Source organism: Mauremys reevesii, unplaced genomic scaffold (assembly GCF_016161935.1).
Source record: "Mauremys reevesii isolate NIE-2019 unplaced genomic scaffold, ASM1616193v1 Contig157, whole genome shotgun sequence".
Taxonomy (NCBI): Eukaryota; Metazoa; Chordata; order Testudines; family Geoemydidae; genus Mauremys; species Mauremys reevesii.
Genome location: NW_024100779.1, coordinates 33,257 through 51,635, shown reverse-complemented (window position 1 = coordinate 51,635; position 18,379 = coordinate 33,257). Strand labels below are relative to the sequence as shown.

Here is an 18,379-nt window from a genome sequence, read left to right as displayed (position 1 = left end):
GGGAAGTTTGCCACAATAGCCAGACCAGATGCCCCCTTTACACTTGTGCTCTGTTCTCATTGCTTCTCTGTCTCTCTTCCCCTCATCTCTGCTGCTCCCCCTCTGGGCTTTCTCAGCACCTGGCCCCACAGCGCTTCCTGGCAGCCAGAGACTGCACTATCTGCACCTGCAGCCTCTCTCCTGCTTGCTAAGGAAAGGAACCTTTCCAGGAAATGGCCACAGCTTCTGGGAATCCCTGTGTGGCTGTGAACAGAGTTTGGCTCCTGGCACACAAGGCAACTTAAAAGCTGAGCGCCCAGACAGGGGCTTGAACCCTGGCCCCTCAGATTAAGAGCCTCATGCTCTACCACCTGAGCTACCTGGGCTTGTTAGGAAAGAGCTTCACCATTCACCACAACAGTGATTATCCCAGTGTGCAGGCAAGAGTGAGCACGCAGGCAAAAGAGACAAAAAAAGTCCCAGGAACCCCTCCTCTTTTTATGCACAGCCACTGCCTGTCAGCAGCATTCCTCCTCCTCCTCAGGGAGACTAAATCTCTGTGCCTAGACAGCCGGTCCATCCGCTGCACCTCAATCCCCAATGCCCGAGCCTTCCTGCCAAAGCCCTGCACCTGGCCCCATACAGTTAAGTCTCACGTGTCGCTGGGAACTTAACTTCTTGTGCCCAGAGAGTCTCGGCCCCCACAGCAGATGACCTGAGAAACACAGTGTCCGGCTTTTCCAAAGAAGTGTTTAGACCCCCTCATCATGTGGCCTAAAGGATAAGGCATCTCCCTGTGGATCGGATGATTCAGGATTTGAGTCCCCTCGTGGTTGTGCTCACTTTGTGCTGCAAGTCCTGCTCCCTTCAGGGCTGGAACCTCTTCTTGGCCGCTCAGGCCAATGCTCTGGCTTCAGCTATAGCCCCGGGAAGGAGTTGGGGGGTGGGTGTCACAAAGGCTGGGGCATGAGCCCCATGTGCTTCCAGTCTCACCTTTGCCCTTCCTGACTTGCCAAAGAAAATGGGTGGCTGCCCAGGCTAGCGTGTGGAGCAGTTTCCCTCTTCCAAGTGTGCGCCTGTCCCTGTGTTTGAGGGGGGTTGCTACATAGCACCTTGGGAGCCTGGGTCTTTCTCTGCTTCTCACCACCTGGGGAAAAGCCTCTTGGGGTAAAATCTCCTGCCCCACTGCCAAAGTGAGCACCGTGAGTGGGAACGGTAAGAGGCCCCACCATGGGGGCTGGCCCTGCTTTCCTACTGTCTTCTGATGTTGGCCACAGAGCATCAGCAGCCGCCCCACATGCTGGTGACCTTCAGTGGGTGTTTGGCATGGCAGGCAGCAGCCTGGCTGGGTGTTTTTGTGCCTGTCTGAAGGCCACACGTAGGCATGGTACTGCCCTCCTCTAGTGCTGACCTCAGTTGCTCTGTGGCTTTTAACCCTTCACTTGGAGCTGTCAGCACCAGCTGCCTCTGCTCCAGATGCCCAGAGGAGGAGAGGTGTTGCTGGGTCACTTTTACAGATGCCCCTTCCCTGGTACTGCCCTTGCTCAGCTGCACAGAGGAGCTTCCATCCCCAATCCCTGCCTGTCACTGTCCAGCAGCCCCTCTGGCACCATTCCTGAGGGTCCCCCTGCCTCACTCTCTTCCTGCTGTGTTGGGAAAGACAGCTCCCATCTCTCCTTGTTAAAGGTCAGGTGGGCCAACTAGGGGCAGAAGCCCCTTCTATGTTTTCCTACTGCAGAGCCCAAGCTCAGGGACTCACCTTGGGTGCAGGCACTGCTGTGCTCCCAGAAAACAAGCCACCCCTGCACAAAGAGAGAGGAAAGGACCTGCCAAAGCCTGGGATTGAACCAGGGACCTTTAGATCTTCAGTCTAATGCTCTCCCAACTGAGCTACTTTGGTACCTCCAAAATAGCATTTTCGCCTGTTGCTTCTCTGTCTGGGATGTTTTGTCAGATGTTGCACACAAAAAGGACAGGAAAACGAACGGCTGCTCCACACCCCCACCGGAGGAACCTGGCACCCTTAGCTGTGGGGAGTAAGAAGTGGCCGTTGGCTGACAGGGCCTGTCCCCGAGGAGCTGGAACAGCAGCTCCCGCCTCCCCCTCGGCTCCAGGCTGTGGGAAATGCTCATTGCCTGGCTGCATGGGCAGCTGCTGCTCCGTGCTCTGGAGAGCGTCTGTATTGCTCTGCCAACCCCCCGTCTTCACTGAGCCAGTCTGGTAAGGTCCCAAGTGCCCCCTCCGGCCTGGCAGCTGAGAGTCTGTGCAGACATCAGCCCCCCTGCCAGCCCCACAGGCAGCAGCAGCGCCAGCCCCCCAGCACCACAGGGGCACTCAATGCACTTCCTGTGGGGAAATGGCTCCTTGGCATCCAGCTGCTAGAGTGAGAGCCAGGAGAGAGCAGTGTCTGGCTCACTGTGGGGGAGAGAAGAGACCTGGTGAGTGCAGATCTCCCTCAGCCTCCCCCGCAATGCTGGTCAGTTGTATTGTCACTGTGAGAGTTGGTGCTTCCCTGCAGGGCCGGCCCTAGAGGGGTGCAGGGCCCAGGACAAATCCCCTTTCAACCCCAGGCCCTGTCCCCACTCCACCCCTTCCCCAAGCCCCCACCCCTGTCCCATCTCTTCCTGGCTTGCACCTTCCTGCCCCATTCCTCTCCCTCTCCCACCTCCTGCCGTCCCTGCTCCTCCCGCTCCCCACTCAGCGCCTCCTGCACCCCAGTGAACAGCTGATCACTGGCAGGTGGGAGGTGCTGAAGGGGAAGAGGAGGAGCTTGTCAGCAAGGCCTGTAGTGGGGTGGGGGAGCTGGCTGCCAGTGGGCGCTGAGCACCTATTTTTGCTCTGTTGGTTCTGCAGCCCCGTAGCTCCCATGGAGTCGCTGACTTGGCTCCTTTCACACCCTAGAGAGAGGAGCAGAACCAGGGCTATGGCTGATCTATGGGGCACCAGGTGAGTGGCAGAGGCTTCAGGTGCTAAGAGTTTGCCTGACCCCTCAGGGACACACTGTGAGGGGTTGTCCCAGGGATCTCTATGAAAGGAGCAGAACAGGATTTACTTGGGGTGGGGAGAGAATTGAGAGTGTCTCAGGGGGTTGTACAGAGGTATTGCCCGGGTGAGGGACTGGCTAAAACACAGGCCTCGCTGTGAGCAGAATTTGACCCTGCGCAGGGGAACCCTATTGGATTTCGACTCCAACACCTTAACCACTCGGCCATCAGCACAAAACTGTCCCAATGCCAGAGAAACTGGTAAAGAATCACAATGTCCAGGCTTGAAGTCATCTGAACTACAGAATTCCCACCGCAAACCTGGCTCCCAAAGCATAGGGGGGATTTGGGGTTTGTTCTCTTTGCTTAGCCATGTGCAGTCGCTCATGCTCCAATACGTCTGTTAGTCTATAAGGTGCCACAGGACTCTTTGCTGCTTTTACAGATCCAGACTAACACGGCCCCTCTGATACTCCTAGTGACACTCTCCGATGGATCCCCATCCTCCACCCACCGTGAGGCAGGCAGGAGCGGATCATTATTATCCCTACTTGAAAGAGGGAGAAGCTAAGGCTGAGAAAGGAGAATTGACTTGTCTTAGGTCACACAGCCAGCCAGTGGCAGAGTTGGGAATAGGACCCAAGAGCCCTGATTTTCAAACTAACCATCAGATCTTGAATTTCAGACATTGAATGACCTGAATAAAGTGCTCTCGGATGAGCTCCAGACCAACAACAGTGCACAGTAATTATTCAGCAAGTATTTGAGGAGAACTGCAATGTTAGAGAGAATCATGAACTGCTCAGAGACAATTAATGCAGAGAAGTAGCAAAATTCATCAAACATATGACTGGTTCTGACTTATTTACTTGGTCTTCAAAGAGAACAACAAGGACCTGAGTCTCCTCCCTGTCAATAACCCCCTGCTCAGCCAATCAGGGTAGAGACACAGGACGGGAGGCTGAGGGTTCTCACCAGAGATCCCAAAGGATGGCCTGGGTCACTGGTGGGGATCACTGCCCGAGCACTATTTCAGCCTCACATTTTTGGGTGGACCTCCCACAGTGCGAGCTGCCGAGCACTCCCCCGCAACACACACACACACACACACACACTGCTCCTGCTGTTGGGAGGGGAACAGGAGAAAGGACAAAAGAAGCAAGAGACAAAGAGAAAGGAGGAAGGGATGGATGGAGGAAATGGTGAAAAAAAAGGACAAACCCTAATGACCCCTGTGATTCTAAGGGACAAAATCCCAGGTGCGCAATAAAATTCTGCCTCCTTAAGCTCGTGTTTTCCTTGCCTAGAATTCAATGGTCACCAGATGGATCAGACTGAACAGGTTTCAAACCTCGAGGAGGCTCTTACCTTCTAAACAGGGACGGCTGTTTTCTAGTAAAATCAGGAAAAGGGAAGGAGAAAACTCGAAAGAGGTTCCTCCTGGCGCTCACGTCCGTGAACCCGAATACTCTCTCTGTCCTCAAAGAGAGACCTGGAGAAGGAGACTTGCTGAAGCAAAGCCACAGGGGTCTCTGAGGTTTCCCTGGCCCCTCTCCCCTGTCCTGGCTGCCTGGCTGATGTCAGCATCTCTCTGTGAGGTCACCACCTCCCCACCACCTTTGACCAATAGTCTGAGGTCCTGCAAAAAGCCTTTGTGATGTCACTGCCACACCCCTCCCTTGCTGTGCTAATGTCCTGCCACTGGCCAGGCACTTTGGAGGTTTGAGCTACTCCCTGTGGATCACCCCATTCAAGGAGCGTTCGTTCTAGGCAGCAAGCCGCAGGGCCGGCTCCAGACCCCAGCGCGCCAAGCAGGCGTGTGGGGCGGCATTGTCCTGGCAGGGCGGCATTTGGCTCCGGCGGACCTTCCGCAGTCATGCCTGCTGATGCTCCACCGGAGCCGTGGGACCACGAGACCGTCCGCAGGCACTTCTGCCCCGGCCGTGGGACCGGGGAAGGGCGGCGCGAGCGGTGCAGCGCGCCGCCCTGCTTGGGGCAGCGGAATTTCTAGAGCCGCCCCTGGCAATCTGGCTAGACAGGAAAACATCAGACGCTGCTCCCAATGCTACACTCAGTTTTTTCAGAAATTAGTCGACTTTATGGCCAGAAGAGACCATTAGAGCATCTAGTCTGACCCCCTACATATCAAATGCCTCCTGTATGACACAAGAGCTACTTTTGGGGCAAACACATTCCAGAAAGGCAGCTAGTCTTCATTAAATGACATTCCTTGGTAGCTTGTCCCTGTGGTGAATCATCCTCGCTGTTGAATATTTGCATCTTATTTGTGTAACCCCTTTGGGGTATAGAGAGCATGGCCCCTATAAATCTTTTTCCCAGAAGGAGGGAGGAGAAAGGCAGTCTTCAGGCCCTGGAAAAGGAAGGGGAAAAACCTGTGTAAAGCCTGAGAAGGACAGGCCCAGTCAGGGACAGCCCAGGACAGGAGCCAGGAGGTGCACTGTGCCAGGGGGGGAATCGCCGAAGAAGGACAGGCCGGAGCCGGACCCTGTATCATGGCTGCCCAGAGCTGCATGGGGCTGTGAGTACTGGGGCTGGTGACTCTGCATTGGGAACAAGGAGGGAGGCTGTAGCTAGTTAAGTGGGGAGGGGGGTCGCTCTCTGGGGCTTTGCAGAGAGCGGCAGAAGAGGGCACCGGAGGGGTTTGCTGGGGAGAGTTCACTGGCACTGAAGATGACCAGGAGCACCCAAGACTCACCACTGGACTGGAACTTTGCTCAGGACTCGTGAACTCTGTGCGCAGACACATTGCTCAGTGTCTGCCCTGTCAGACTGTGCTCCCACTGGGCCCGTGGGACCTGGGTTTAAATGCAACCCTGTTCTACTGCTCCCTCTATATTTCACCTTGTTGTTTTTCTCCTCTCATCCCTCTGTAAATAAATATCTTCCTTTGTTATATCCATTGTACTTTTCCTGTGGGTGGGTGTGTTCACTCTGGGGGGTTTGGAACAGGTGGTCCCTGGGCTGGAAGGGATTTTCCCCTATCCCTGCATGGTGACATGGAGAAAATTCAAATGCAGTTCAGTCAACAGGACAGAATACTGCAAGCTGCTGGACATATTATCAGAGAAACAGTTGTGTATTTAAATCTGCACTCTGAAAAGGTGAACAGCAGGAGACCCCAAATGGTGCAACTGATGGAAGTAAGTGCACATGGTCACAGGGTAGTTCAATTGTTTAAGTCAATATTGTCTCAGATGATCCAGGGATAGAATTCCACAGCAAGTGATTTGGAACTAGGCAAAATGCCCAGGTATTTGGTTCCCAAGGTATTTGTGACCCAGTCCCTGCAGGAGGTTACTCCTGAAGAGATCTCCTAGCTAATCCCAACATTTGGGAAATGCTGTCTGTGATGAGGTGTATCAACCTTGAACTGGCACTGCTAGGGTTAACTGCGCCCTGTGGGCTGAAGAGGCCACACCCCCTCCCCCTCTCTGGGCATGCGCCGACTGGAGACGGAGTATAAAAGGGAGCAGCTCAGCTCAGCCTGGGTGGACTGAGGAGGAGAACCAGCCTATGTTGTGGGCTCCTGCCAGGAAGCTGCTGGACCCCCAGGCTGCACCATCCAGCCACCCTGAGGCCCCTGCAGACACCTAGTTGACCGCCAAGGATGCGACGCTGGATGCCGGGACATTACCGACTCTGGACGTAAGGCAGGGAAGTGACTCAGGGAGCGGGACTGTTGCAGTGAGAGATCAACCCTGGACACAGGAGTATTGGATCCTCAAGGCCCTGGGTCAGGACCTGGTGGAGTGGGGTGGTCCCAGGTCCCTCTTCCCACACTGCGCCCACCACTGGATGGAGTCACCACCTGAAGACAAGCTGTCTTGACCCAGGGGACAGATTTCTCCGCCCCGCCCCCAAATCCCTGCCTTCTTCCGTACATGGCCACACACCCTGTGACAGGATGTATCAACCCCATGACACTGTCCATAATGATGTAGATGTGGAGGAAACAGAAGTGGTGTTTTTGTTGAACTCACCATTTGTGGGTGATGGAACTGTGTGTAGGACGAAATCAGTGTCGTATGTGAGATGGCTGCATTTTTAATAGGAACCTCATCTCTGTTATTTTACAGAGATTCTGATCCAGGACTGTATCTAATCCAGGGGTGGGCAAACTACGGCCAGGGGGCCGCATCTGGCCCTTCAGACATTTTAATCCAGCCACTGGGGAGCAGGTGCTAGGGCTTGCCACATTCCGACACTCCAGCCGGGGAGCGGGTCGGGGGCTTGCCCCGCTCCGCATGTGCTGTGGCTCGGTGCGGCTCCTGGGAGCACTGGCATGTCCCCCCTCCAGCTCCTACACATAAGGGCAGCCAGGGGGCTCCACACACTGCCCCCACCCCAAGCACCACCTCCATGGTTCCCATTGTCCGGGAACTGCATTCCACTGGGAGCTGCCTGGCCATGCCTCCGTGTAGGAGCCAGAGCGGGGACGTGCTGCTGCTTCCAGGAGCTGTTTGAGGTAAGCGTCAACCGGAGACTGACCCCCTCCCTTGCCCCAGCCTCCCACTCTCCTAACCCCTCAGTCCCAGCCTGGAGCACCCTCCTCCACCCCCAACCTCTCATCCCTCGCCCCACCCCAATCCCCTGTCCAAGCCTGGAGCCCTCTCCCACACCCTGAACTCATTTCTGGCTCCACCCCAGAGCCCACTGCCCCAGGCAGAGCCCTCACCCCCTCCCATACCCCAGCCCCCAATTTCGTGAGCATTCATGGCCCCATACAATTTCCATACCCAGATGTGTCCCTCGGGCCAAAAAATTTGCCCACCCCGATCTAATCCCTAACCACAACTGTACTCAAGGGTTCACTGGTGGAAAGGGGGATTAAAGGAAAACTGCCATATATGAGAACATTCTTTAATTGTTGAGGATTTATTATTACCAATGAAATGAAATTACACATGAAGTTACTCTTTAACGGAGAAGAGACTTAATTGTGTGATCAACTGAATTATACTGGAGAAATAAAACTTGTCTTGTTTTTCTTTTTGTTAGTAATGTAGGAAATGGGGGCTAATCCTGAAAAGCTTCTTTGATGTAATTTACCCCCCTTGGCCTAAAATGTCCGGCTGTAAAACCTCACTCCAAAGGTTGGGGTGAGGGAATGTGTGTGAGAAATAGAATAGAGGAGAAAACTGACCCAGTATCGATTTGAATGATTTGTATTTCAAATGGAACTTCTTTTGATTAGCTTCAAAGTCAATTTCTACGTAGGTGTGTTAGCAAAAAGAAGGTGGTCAGGGAAAGTGTGGGACCCTTATTGAATGGGGCAGGCAACCTAGGGACAGATGATGTGGATAAAGCGGAAGTGCTCAATGCTTTTTTTTGCCTCGGTCTTCACAGACACGGGCAGCATAGTATGGGGAGGAGGGGAGCAGCCCTCAGTGGTGAAAGAACAAATTAAGGACTATTTAGAAAAGCTGGACATGACCAAGTCCTTGGTTCTGGATCTAATGCATCTGAGGGGCCGGAGGGAGTTGGCAGATGTGACTGCAGAGCCATTGATCATTCTCTTTGAAAACTCATGGTGATTGGGGGAGGTCTTGGATGATTGGAAAAAGGCAAATCTAGTGCCTATATGTCAGCACTGCAATTTTAGTCTTGCAGCCCAAGCCCCATAAGCCTGGGTCAGCTGACCTGGGCTTTGGGACAGGTGCCCTGGGTGTTTTAATCACAGTGTAGACATAAGGAAGCACCCACGGCTGGCCCCTGTCACATTAATCAGGGTCAGGCAGCTTGGGCTGTAAAGTTGCAGTGTCCGTGTCTCAGCTCAGGCTCAGTCCCCTGCTCTAGGAGCCCAGAAGATTGGGAGGGAGTTTAGCGAGTGGAAATGGTGAAGTATTACCCTGGACTCAATGGCATTTCTCCATTGGTCTGTCTGCTTTGGGGCAGGGACAATAACACGTCCTGCTGCATTCGTTATTTCAAAGGGCAGTTTAGGATTTTCATTCTCACACATGGTGCACAAAGCAGGACTCAATCCTGGGTGTAAACTAAATGAGCCGCCCATGGATTCTGGCAGCCAGAATGAGCCATTTGGTGTGAGAGCCCAGACCTGCCCCTGTCCCAGAGGGAGGGGGGTCATCTGTGACAGGCTGGACCACTGACCTATCAGGTCTTAACTCCTGAACTTTCATCAACTCTATTATCAGTGCCTGTGAGCGTAATTTAAACCATACTGGACTGGACCAAAGGTCCATCTAGCTCTCTGTTTTGTCCTCTGACAGTAGCCAATACCAGGTGCTCCAAGAGGTACTCAACAAGGCACTATTGGGAATTGAACCCAGGATCTCCTGTTTACAAAACAGGTGCTTTAGACAGCTAAGCCATGGTACCTGCCTGTGGATAGGGATAATTTCTGCCCACACCTGACTCTCTGCCATCCCCAGTGGGGACTGACAAACTTTCCATGTGTTTGGATTCTGCAAAGCAGAGAAGCAGGTGAGGTTTTCCTTGCAAGCTGTGTGTGTGTGAATCTTTGGCCAGGTCTGCACTACAAAGTTATTTCAGCAGAATTATATTGCTCAGTTGTGTGAAAAACACACAACGCTCCCTCAGTCGGCCCTCTTCTCCTGTGTCCCAACCCACAGTCCCTCAATCCCAACCTCGATGAGAGGCCTAGAGCTTTTTGCAGCAAACTTCAAGCGACAAATTGTCAGTGTAAATGCTGTTGTTCATTATATCACCATAAGTGGCTGCCTCCAGTAACCCACAATGCCTGCGGTGAACTCGCCTGCCCTGCATTCCTGCTACAGAGGCTGGGCCCCTCCCCTTTCATCGCTCCAGAAAGTTCTGACAGCTGAGCCACTATCTACACCAGGATTAGGTTGATATAACTCCATTGCTTGGGGGGGGGTACATTTTTTACACCTCTAAGTAATGGAGTTACACCGACCTAATTTTGTAGCGTAGACCTGTGCAAAGAATCACTCACACACCTTGGGAGTAAACCTTCCCCTGCTCCTTTGCTTTACAGAATCCAAACACGAGCAAAGCTTGTCAGGGCTCAGTGGGGATTGGCAGAGAGTCAGGTGTGGGCAGACACGATGCTTTAAGTAACAGCAGGCACTGTGGCTCAGCTGATTACAGCACCTGCTTTGTAAACAGGAGATTCTGGGTTCAACTCCCAGTGGTGCTTTGTTAAGTGGCTTTTGGGGCACCTGGCATTGGCTACTGTCAGAAGACAAAATTCAGAGCTAGATGGATCTTTGGTCTGGCCCAGTGTGTTTTTTCTTATGGTTTAAATTACACTCACAGGCACTGATAATAGAGTTACTGAAAGTTTGGGAGTTAAGAGCTGGTAGGTCAGTGGTCCAGTCCCCTCAATGCGGTTTCACCATTTCCACTCGCTAAACTCCCTCCCACCCTTCTGGGCTCCTAGAGCAGGGGACTGAGCCTGAGCCCAGACACGGACACTGCAACTTTACTCCAGACCAAGCTGCATGACCCTGATTAATGTGACCCGGGCCAGTCATGGGTGTTTCATTGTACTGGAGACGTAGCCTAGTGTTATGTCTACACTGTGATTAACACACCCAAGGCACCTGTCCCAAAGCCCGGCTCAGCTGACTCAGGCTTATGGGGCTCGGGCTGCAAGACTATAAAATTACAGTGCAGACAAACAGGCTTGAGCCCAACCTCTGAGGCCCCACGAAGGGTGAGGGTTTCTGAACCCAGGCTTCAGTGTGAACACAAATATCTGCACCACAGATTTTAGCCCCTCAGCTTTAGCTCCAGGAGCCCAAGACAGATGACCCAGGCCAGCCCTGCTGCCATCTTTATCCCAGGAGAGATGGACTCTAAGGGTACGTCTCCACTGCAATGTAAGCCCAGGTGTGGCACGCTGTGCTCAGAGCAGCACCTGGACGCCCCATATTCACCACTCTCATATAATGATGAGATGGTTTGTACAAAGTCTGCCTGGTGACGTATCATTTCAAAAGTCTTGATCTGTTGAACATTAATATCGTGTTGGATTGTGTGTGCTCGCATTGGTTGGGAAGTTATGAAGTTTTGCTCTGTGTGTGTTACTGAGATATGTTATGAGGTTGGGAAATGCCCCCCACCAGACTTTCAGGTGTGACAAGGGAGGAGCCAGACTCGCTGCTGGCCCATTGAAGGGATCCACACTCCCAAGGACTATCCCAGGAACCGTGTACAATGCAGACATCTCCGAGATAGCGCAGCGACAATGGACACTGCTTGAGTCACATCGTAGCAAAGGAGCTTCCTAGCAAGTTGGAAGAAGCTATGAAAGAGGGGAAGAGACATCATGACTTGGCCTCTCTCCCCCACAACTCAGCAGGTGGAAACACACCTGGAGGACAAAGACTGAACTGAACTGACTCAGAAATCAGAAGAGAATAATAACAATAATACTTGCAAACCGAAGTCCCCATACAGACTAGTATTGGTTTTTCAGTTTGGGGAATTTTGTTTTCTCAGTCAAACCTTGCCAAGGGAAGCAGGGAGAAAATGTTTGAGTTGCCTCCTTCAGAGCAGCTTGGCCTAGACACTAGCTCTGGTTCACTGCTCTGGCCTTGCTCAGGTTGAGGGTATTTTAATAATTTGGGCAGGTCCCAGAGTGTTTGGGGGAGATGATGAGGATGTTCCCTTTTGAGATAAAAACTAAGAAATACAGCACTAGAGAATTTTTTTTAAGAAATCTGGGATTTAGACATTTTATTTAAAGCAAGAGAGTTCTGAGTTTCTGAGAAGGTTTTTGTTTGCAAGAAACAACATTGTTTGATCTGTCATTGTACCAAAGGGGGAGATACTTGTCTATAAAGGAGGGGCGAAGACTAAATGCATCTGATGAGAATGGGATTCCAACCCATGCATGCAGAGCACAATGGATTAGCAGGTCATCACCTTAAGCACTCAGCCACCTCATCAGAACTGTTAAGTTAAAGACAGGAGGGGAAATCTAAGGCCAGCAGAGATAGGGACAATAAGGAGTTTTTCAATACTAAGCGGAAGCAGGGGCTGAATGAGCTCCCCCCTCACATCTAGTGAGGAGCTGGGGGAAAGACTTCAGGAACAGACTGTGTTTGCACAGACACACCTACTCTGCCTAGCTATGCAGCATGATGGGGCCACTTTCCCAAAATGACCAGTTTTGGCTGGTGGCGGGTTACAAATCACTTTAGGATTGAGTGGAATGAAATGTTATTATCCTTCCTGCATGAGTGAAGGGCAGCAGAACATACCTAGTCGGTCCTGATGGAGGGGTGGGTGGGTGAGGAATAGCTTTTATTGGACTTCATAGAAGTGATTGAGAAAGTCATCCTAAAAGAGTGGTCCCCAAACATTTCACACTGTGCCCTCTTATCCAGTTGGGGGAGGGCAAAACCAGAGCTTGAGAGATTCAGCCCTGAGTGGTGGGGCTCAGACTTTTGGCTTCAGCTCCTGGCCCCAACAAGTCTAATGCCAGCCCCGGCAAACCCATTAAAACAGGGTTATGACCCACTTTGAGTTCCTGACTCACAGTTTGAGAACCACTGCTCTATGCTAAAGGGAGAGAATTTTCCTGTGGGTGTATTTAATCCACTTCCCAAGAGGTGGCAGCTATGTCAATTGGAGAAGCTATATCGGTGGGTGTGCAAGCTGTGGTGTTTACCACATTTAAGAAGTTTAATCAAACCCCATTTTTAAAACCACCTGTGGTCTGGGAATGGCAAAGGAGCTCGATGAAGCAGGGTCTATCCTGCAAAGTCCTGGACATCACAATTCTATATTCCTGTTGTCACGGGGGTATAGCTCAGTGATAGAGTGCTTAACTGCAGTTCAAGTAGTCCTCAGTTCAAACCTGCGTGTTCTCTTATAACCCTCTTTCTTTTTTAAAAAAAAAAGGAAAACATTTTCATTTCCATTCTCCATTATGTTCAGGAGCTCCACTATACGGGGGTGCTTGATATGAATGTAAACACTCAACATTTCGCTGTCCAAATGCATAAAAACCTAGCAAAGCTGTCCATCGGCTGAAATCAGTTCCAATCCTCTAAGTGTCTAGTTTATGTTTTCATCAATTAAACAAAAGCATCATATGAATGTACATTTGCAGATCCCTCTTCTCCAGGAGCTGTGCTGTGCAGAAGAACAAGAACCACATCCAGCTGCAGTTCACAAGTCTGATGACCAAAGAGCCACGAAGTGTTCTGAGGGTTGGAGAAAAATGCCTTCTAGGGAGCTATTGAACGAGCTCAACCTGTTTCGCTTATCAAAAGAAGATTGAAAGGTGACTTCATTGAAGTGTTTAAGGGCCTTAATGGAGAGAAAATATTGGATATGAAAGGGCTCTTTAATCGAGCAGAGAAAGGCATAACAAGACCCAATGGCTGGAAGGTGAAAAGAGACAAATTCATATTACAAATAAGACATTTATTCTACAGCGAGGATGAATCACCACAGGAACAAGCTACCAAGGAAAGTGGTGGATTCTCCATCTCCTGATGTCATTTAATGAAGACTAGATCCCTTTCTGGAATGTGTTTTCTCCAAAAGTAGCTATTGTGTCATACAGGAGGCCTGTGATATGCAGGGGGTCAGATTAGATGCTCTAATGGTCTCTTCTGGCCATAAAGTTGACTAATTTCTGAAAAACTGAGTGCAGCATTGGGAGCAGCGTCTGATGTTTTCCTGTCTAGCCGGCTTGCTGCCTAGAACGAATGCTCCTTGAGTGGGGTGATCCACAGGGAGTAGCTCAAACCTCCAAAGTGCCTAGGCAGGGGCAGGACATTAGCACAGCAAGAGAGGGGTGTGGCAGTGACATCACAAAGGCCTTTTGCAGGACCTCAGACTATTGGTCAAAGGTGTTGGGGAGGTGGTGACCTCACAGAGGGATGCTGACATCAGCCAGGCAGGACAGGGGCGAGGGGCCAGGGAAACCTCAGAGACCCCTGTGGCTTTGCTTCAGCAAGTCTCCTTCTCCAGGTCTCTCTTTGAGGACTGAGAGTATTCGGGTTCACGGACGTGAGCGCCAGGAGGAAGCTCTTTTGAGTTTTCTCCTTCCCTTTTCCTGATTTTACTAGAAAACAGCCATCCCTCTTTAGAAGGTAAGAGCCTCCTCGAGGTTTGAAACCTGTTCAGTCTGATCCATCTGGTGACTGTTGAATTCTAGGCATGGAAAACACGAGCTTAAGGAGGCAGAGGCAGGAAATGGGCCCTTTGCCCACAGAAATGGTCTATAATGGACGGCTGCAGGCAGCAGGCCGAGAGATAATCTCATCAAAATTATTAGAACACTGGGTAATGTAATCAAAATCACTAAAGGAATGTCAGGGGTTTCTATTGGCACTTAACTTGCCTGCTTCTGGCTGTCTCTCATTGTACAAGATCAGGGTACAGTTGTGTAAAAAAGAGTACTCGCACTGCAAGGGACGTTAGGCAACAGAGAACTTTGTGTGTGATGATGTAAGGTTTTAAGGACCTAAACTGACACTCATGGTTTGTAAAACTCTTGTTTTGAAGGTTCAAGGTGAATTGGTTTGGTTCTGCTTTGTTGGGTTTTTTTTATAATGCCACTGAAAATCCATTTGAATCATTCAAAGTGGCAAAACTGCCGGACACCTTTTGCCAGACACAGGTAACTAGTGTGTTTGGGTTTGGGATTTAGCATTTAACCCTTAAAGTACCTCACTACTCTATAAAGTTCAAGACCAAAGTTATGGCTGTAGTAAGGGGCAGCCAGAACCAGAAAGATGGAGAAAGAAACATGGACAGATGGACAAACCGAATAATTAAGCCTCTGTTTAAAAAAAAAGGCTTAAAAACATTAAAAGGAAAAAAGGGGCAAAATGTTTCCCAGTTTACCAAAAAACCTCAGCCTAGCTCTGCCCTTGGGGTTCAGGGGTGGGGGGTGACAAGTGCGGGGTTCGCCTGGGGCGCCAGGTGCTGGCAGCTAGTCCAGGGCTGCCCTGCCCAGAGGCCTTTATCCTCCAGCCTGCGAGGACAGAGGGGGTGTCAGGAAGTTGCCCCTTCAATCCCACACACAAAACCCCTTCTTAGGAAAGGCAAAATCCTGAAGAGAAGAAGTAACATCGAGAAGGACTCCAGAGACAGAGCTTTTTGAGACCTTGGGGAATAGTTGAGTGTCTGACCAGGGACTTGAATTCTTGACTCTCAGATTAAAAGTCTGACACTTGGTCAACTGAGCTAGCCAGGCTCACAGTGAAAGTGAGAAAGTTCATGCAGAGGAGAAACTATGGAAGAAAAAGGGAGCAGGAAACAATAGGGAAAACCTGCTGGTCTCTCTCTCTCTCTCTCTCTCCCCAGCCCTGGCCCTGGCCTGCTCCTCCCGCCAGCGCCCTGAGGCATTTTGCCAGCACCATGCCCCAGTCAGCTCCACCCTCCCCAAACGCTGGCAGGCCCAGCTCAGGAACCTGGCCGCTCTCACAGCCGCCTCTTCCGCCCTGACCAATAGGGAGGGGGATTGAGTCTCCCTCCCTCAGGCCTGTGCTTCAGCATTCCTGGGGAAAGACCAATGCCGCCAAAGTGGCTTTGGGCCAGTAGGTCAACCAAGAGGGCGGCCTCCCGTGCCTGGCTGCAGCCCAGCTGCAGAACTCCGAGTAAACCCAGGAGACAGCCCCCTTGGTTGACCTACTGGCCCAAAGTCATGTTGGCCATGTTGGTCTTTCCCCAGGAATGCTGAAGGGCGGGCCTGGGTGGGGGTGTGCGCAATGTCACACCCTCCTCCTGAACTTACTGCCAGAGGCTTGGACACTGTCCATGGTGGAGACGGGACACCTAAAATCCCTGCTTGTCTCTGGTCACACCCCCTTTCAGTACCTTTAAATGTATGATGTCCTACATGGGTGTTCTAGCAAGGTATGGGGTTCCTGGTCCCCGGCTGCCTGAAAACATGTTGGGGTGTGGTATTGCTAACAGAGTGCAGACAGCAATATCTGTTAACGTGTAGGTGTCTTGGCATTTAGCCACCAATGTGCCTCGGTTTCCCCTCCCACACAGCAGCGTAGGCCTGTTATGCTTTTGCTGCTGTGCCAAGCTTCCAGCCTATTTACAGGTATGAGTTGAAAAGAAACAATTCTTGTGGGACTGTCTTGTCACCATCCCTAGCATGTACAAAAGTTTTTTTCCCCCACAAATCAGGTATGTCCCACATCTTTAAAGAGTTTACCACTAGTATTAACTCCTTGGTCTTGATGACGTAGCAAAAGACCCCCAGATTAACAGCAAATCTATGGGGGACAGGTTTTGTTCACACAATTTAACTTGTTTAGTGTCTATTACATTTCCCAATTCCTTTGTGTACCCTCGTAAGTGCTCTGATGCAGATTGTTCTGCCTCTTTGGAGAAGGTTTTAAATTCAGGCATGTGTTTGAGGTGTTGGCAAGGAAGGGTGCACTGCAACCATGCCTGCCCTTGGCCCAAATCACACATTCCTTCAAAGCTTGTAATGTCTTTTCCCCTCACCCACGTATCTAACAAATCTCTCATTTCATTTACATAAGCCACATTACTGAATCCAGATCCCCTCTTAAGACTCCTGAATTTAACCCTGTAGGTTTCAGGTGTCATCTGAAACTGTTTTAAAACTAGTTCCTTACATTTACCATAGTTTGTAGCATCATCAATAGGCATCTCATTCAATATGTCCATAGCTCTTCCAGTCAATTTGGCTACCAATGTGACCATTTTTTGATCACCAGGGATTTCACAGAGGTGCAGAGTCTCTCAAAGGTGATGAAATATTCAGCAATATCACTGGATTCATCATACTGTGGACATAGTCACTCCCATTTGTGGATTTTTGGGGAAGTGGAGCCAGCTGCTGGAGGGTTTTGTCTCTTCCCCTCCATAACAGCCAGTCCATGCTTCTGGGCCTCAGTTTGGGCCTCTATTTCTCTGTCTCTTAACTCCAGGGCTCTTGTGTGAGCAGCTCCCTCCCTGGCTGCCTCTGCTTCCATAGCCCTTCTGTGCACAGGTGCCTCTGCTTCTTTGAGCTTCCATTGAAACTCCCGGTCCTTTGCCTTCTCTTCTGCTTCCAGTCTGGCCAGCTCTAGTTAAGTAGCTGCCTCTCTGGTAGTCATTTTCCTCCTTTCTTGTGCTGAGACACCCCCTCTGCAGTTCACTGAAACTGGGATGCACTCAGCTCAGGGGGCTTCTTAGTTAACAGAGACTTTCCCAGCGCCCAGTGTTCAGCCTTTCTGGGCAGCAACTTGCACCCTGTGCAGTTCCAGCTTCTTCTGCTCTTCACTCTTCATTAGTTTGCTTATTTTTCTTTCCCTATTTCCCTTACCCGAAAGGAGCAAACAGAAAATCATAAACCAGTAACCACTTTGTCTGTTCTCCAGCCACCACACCCAACTCACTACCAGTCTCTCAAAGCAATCAGCTGTGAGTCTGGAGGTCAGGACTGGGATAGCAAGGGCTGCGTGTCAGGAGTGAGGGGCACCGTCAGAGCTGGAGGGAGCCCAGGGGCCTGCGAGTCGGGAGTGAGGGGCACCGGTAGGGCTGGGGGAAGCCGAGGGGCTGCGGTCGGGAGTGAGGGGCACCAGCAGAGCTGTGAGTCTGGAGGTCAGGACTGGGATAGCAGGGGCTGCAGGTCGGGAGTGAGGGGCACCATCAGAGCTGTGAGTCTGGGGGTCAGGACTGGGATAGCAGGGGCTGCAGGTCGGGAGTGAGGAACACCAGCCGCTCAGTGACTGGGGAGCTCAGCGGGGAGCCCAGGGGGCTGCGGGTTGGAACTGAGGGGCACCGGTAGGGCTGGGAGTGAAAACTGTGCAGTTCAGAATGTGAATAGTGACCTTGTCTCCTTCCTGCACCTGCTGTACATTGCTTCACAGCAGCTTCTCCACCTGCAGAGTCACCCCAGCACGGCAGTGCAGCCGCCCAGGGTTCAGCAGGGGCCCCTGGCAAGGACCGTGGGTGCAGCTAACAGCCCGGTGTGCCTGGCCGTGAGGCCGCTGTTAAAAGAGCAACACCCCCAGAAGTACAGAGACTGAATTCCCAACTATAACATCATGACCCCTGTAGAAAGCCACACGTCAGTTGTATTTTCACAGGAGATGCAAAAATCAAGTGACATCAATTTTCAAGTTGAGTAAATAAAGTTGAGGAGATAGTTATTAACCTCCCAAAAATATACTAAAGATCCCTCAACATAACACCTGAAGGTGAAATATGAACAGAAACAAACCTTGTCAGCAAAGGCTCATTTCCCAAACGATCCTCAAACTGTTACTAATTCCCACCCTCCTCCACAGGAGCTCTGTGCAGTGTCACTGTTCTGCAGGCAGCTTCCCATTCAATGCTGTTGTGGGACATTCCCAGGCCTGGAAATGTACCAACGACAGAATTTGAAGAGCAAACCTGGCTCCCTGCACCAGGCGGGATTTGAGTGTTTTGTCCCTGTCACTTAGTCTGTGTCAATA

At 51.2% G+C, this 18,379-nt stretch overlaps 2 non-coding genes across 2 annotated transcripts; both read right to left on the bottom strand.

Moving 5' to 3' along the window:
- Nucleotides 1-292: 292 nt before the first annotated feature.
- On the bottom strand, nucleotides 293-365 carry TRNAK-CUU. Its single transcript has one exon. It is a non-coding gene; the product is annotated as a tRNA-Lys (tRNA).
- A 1,441-nt stretch (nucleotides 366-1,806) lies between these two features.
- TRNAF-GAA lies at nucleotides 1,807-1,879 on the bottom strand. Its single transcript has one exon. It is a non-coding gene; the product is annotated as a tRNA-Phe (tRNA).
- Nucleotides 1,880-18,379: the final 16,500 nt, after the last annotated feature.